General features: G+C 37.7%; 1 non-coding gene across 1 annotated transcript; it reads left to right on the top strand.

The window, feature by feature from the left end:
* The first annotated feature begins 336 nt into the window (after positions 1 to 336).
* LOC135274127 (U4 spliceosomal RNA) lies at positions 337 to 479 on the top strand. The gene has a single exon (XR_010341921.1). It is a non-coding gene; the product is annotated as a U4 spliceosomal RNA (small nuclear RNA).
* The last annotated feature ends 3,066 nt before the right edge of the window (positions 480 to 3,545 follow it).

A 3,545-nucleotide genomic window follows, 5' to 3' on the forward strand; every position in this document is an offset into this window, starting at 1 on the left:
TCTGTCCAAAATGGAATTAAAATAGTAATCAAGAAGAGAAGGAAGCTGGAAATACACAAATATGTAAAAATTAAACAAACTCCTAAACAACTAATGGGTTAAAGATCACAAGCAAAAACAACTAGAAAACATTTTGAGCTGAATAAAAATGAAAATACAGCTTATCAAAATGTATGGCATGCAGCGAAAGCAGTGCTTAGAAGACATTTATAGCTATAAACTCTTATGTTAGGAAAAAAACATGTATCTCAAATCTATAACCTAACCTTTCACCTTAGGAAACTACAAAAAGAAGAGCAAAAGATAGCCAAAAAAGTTAAGGTAAAAATACATTCCAGCTTTGTGCAGTGGCAGTATTATAGTCAATGAGGTTTATCCGAGGTGCGATTATTGCTAATTGAAAACTTTTCCCAATACCCCCCGCCATGACGACTTGAAATATAGTCGGCGTTGGCAATTTTTGGCAGTCTCTATGGAGACCGAATCATAAAAAAGAAAAAAAAATACATTCTATTATGATTATTTTTATGTGTCAACTTGAGTAAGCAACATGATGTCCAGATATTTGTTCAAATATTATTCTGTGTTTGCCTATGAATTTGTTTTTGGATGAGATGAGTATTTGAATTGGTAGACTGAGTGAAACAGTATGTCCTCCCTAATATGGGTGGCCTCCATCTTCTCAATGTGAAGCGCTTATTTGAACAAAATGGCTGAATTTCTGAATAATAAGAGGCAATTCCATCTGTCTGATTGCTTGGGGCTGAAACATTGGTCTCTTCTAGCCTTCAGACTGAAATCAAAACTTCAGTATTCCCTGGGTCCCAGAAGAATGCTGTCTGTTTTTGGGCTACAGCTTATACCATTGTCTCTGCTGGTTCTCCGGTCTTCAGGCATGGAATAGAACTAAACACTGGCATTCCTGGGTCTTCAGCTTGTCAACTTCAGATCTTGAGACTTCTCGGCCACCATAATCACATAAGCCAATTTCTGATAATAAATTTCTTTACACACACACACACACACACACACACACACACACACACACACACACCCTTAGTGGTTCCATTTCTCTGGAGAGCCGTAATTCAGATTTTGGCACTGAGAAGTGGAATGTTGACATAACAAAGATGTAAACATGTGAAAGCAGCTTTAGAAATGGGTAAATGGGTGAAGGCTGAGAGAGTTTTGAGGTCCACGTTAGAAATACGAATTTTAAGGGTGATTGTACTGAGATCTCAGACAAAAATGAGTCACACATGATAATAAACTAAAACAAAAGTGATCCTTATTAAAAATATATAGCAGAGAACTTGGTTGAACTTTTTTCTACTATTTTGTGAAAGGTAGAACCGGCTAGCAATGAAATCAGATATTTAGCTGAGGAGATTTTTTTCAGCAATGTATTGAAAGAGTGGCTTGGTTATTTCTGACTGCGTATAGGGGAAAATGTAAATGGAGAGATATGAACTGAAGAAAGAATTGCTAAGAAAAAAGGGAATCAGAATTTAAAGTGTTGGTAAATCCTCGGCCTAATTTTATGGTGGGGGGGAAAAAAGAAAGCATGTTTTGAAGAGAACCCCAAAGGTGTGGCTGGACTATCACTCAATAAAGAACTAATGGGGTTAAATCAACAGAAACACTGTCAGTTTAAACTGAAGTGGATGAAAATGGGATAATACGAATAAAGGTTGTCAGACTTCTGGAATTTGAAGAATAAGGTGATGGAGTTATTTAGCTACAAACATGGATATTTTTTAAGTAGAGGAAAAAGTGTCCCCATGGGCAATTCAGAGATTATCAGGGCCGCCACCTTGGTTTCAAGAGGCCAGACAGGCTCTTTCTGAAGCTTTGGGGTTTTGACTCCTTGACAGAGCCTTGGATGTGGGACACTGGTCTGCCAGAGCTGCATGGGTGTGACTCCTGCCTTGTTTTATGGAGGGGACACTGGCCTTAAAGGGCGGAGCATCAAACCAAAGAAAATTACATTCGAGGCTTCAGATGTAATGGAATTTACCTTGCTAGGTTTCTGACTTGCTTGGGAACTGTCACCTCTTTCTTGCTTCTGACTTATTTCTTTGGGAATGGGAATGTCCATCCTAGGTCTGTCCACCATTGTATTTTAGAAGTACATAACTTATTTTAGAAACACATAACTGGTTTCATGGTTCACAGCTGGAGAATTCTGCCTCAAGATGAATTGTACCTCAAATCTCTCCAATGTCTAATTTAGGTGTTGTTTAGATGCAGCTTTGGACTTTAGACTTTAGAGTTGATATAGAGTAAGTTAAGCTTTTTGGGCTGTTGGAAAATTTGCATATAATAAGAACAATTTTGGGGGTTCTAATGCTGGAATTCACTCTACTGAATTGTTTATCCACAAAAATATTCTATGTTGAAGCCCTAAATCGCACATTACTATGTTAGAGATGGGCCTTTAATGAAGTAATTAAGTTTAAATGAGGTTATAAATGTGGGGTCCTAATCTTATAGTGTTGGTTGCTTTATTTATTTATTTTTATTTTTATTTTTTATTTGAGACAGAGTCTCCCAGGCTGGAGTGTAGTGGTGCAATCTGGCTCACTGCAATCTCTACCTCCCAGGTTCAAGCTATTCTCATGACTCAGCCTCTCACATAGCTGGGTTTACAGGCATGCACTACCACGCCTGGCTAATTTTTCTATTTTTTGTAGAAACAGGGTTTCACCATGTTGGCCAAGCTGGTCTCAAACTCATGGCCTCAAATATTTTGCCCACCTGGGCCTCCCAAAGTGCTGGGATTACAGGTGTGAGCCACTGTACCAGCCTTGGTGGCTTAATAAGAAAAGAAAAAGAGGGAGAACTTTTTCTTCATGTGCATGCATTCAAAAAAACCCTTGGGGCACACAGAGTAGCCAGAAAAAGACTAAGCCAGGTAGTGAGCTCTCATCAGAACCCAACCTTACTGGACCACTGATCTCAGACTTCTATCCTCTAAAATTGTGAAAACCAAATTTTTGTTGTTTAAATTAGTCAATGGTATATAGTTTTTTAAAGGCAGCTCAGGTCATACCACATTTGATGTCATTCCCATTTTTTTTTTTAATTTTGCTCACAGCCATCTGCTGGAATCAGGATTGTCTCTTTAAATACTAGCCTATTTTGTGAACCTAGACAATCTAAAAATATTTTATTAATCTTAGACCAGCTTGACAACTCCTCGAGGCAACTCCTAGATTTAATTACTAAAGGTTCTTTTGCTTTTTAGTATGAACACCAAGTTCTGCCTATTTGTGTTTCTTTGGAATTTATGAAAGAAGGTTACCCCAATGTTCCTCTGATAACTTTTCCCATATCAAAATTAATTCAGATGTCTGGATGAGTTGATATTTTCCTTTTTGTTAGTTTAAGAGGGCATGTAAAATATATTGCCTTGAATAATGTCTCACCAATGATGGCCACTTTAACTTTTTTTTTCCTTCTGAGAAAACTGTTGGCATAGTAATACTATCTGTGGGACACTTGTATCCTTAAAACTCAGGAAAGTTACAGCAATACAGCCTTGA

This window comes from Aotus nancymaae, unplaced genomic scaffold, assembly GCF_030222135.1.
Source record: "Aotus nancymaae isolate 86718 unplaced genomic scaffold, 86718_ANA_hifiasm-v0.15.2.pri h1tg000010l, whole genome shotgun sequence".
Taxonomy (NCBI): domain Eukaryota; kingdom Metazoa; phylum Chordata; class Mammalia; order Primates; family Aotidae; genus Aotus; species Aotus nancymaae.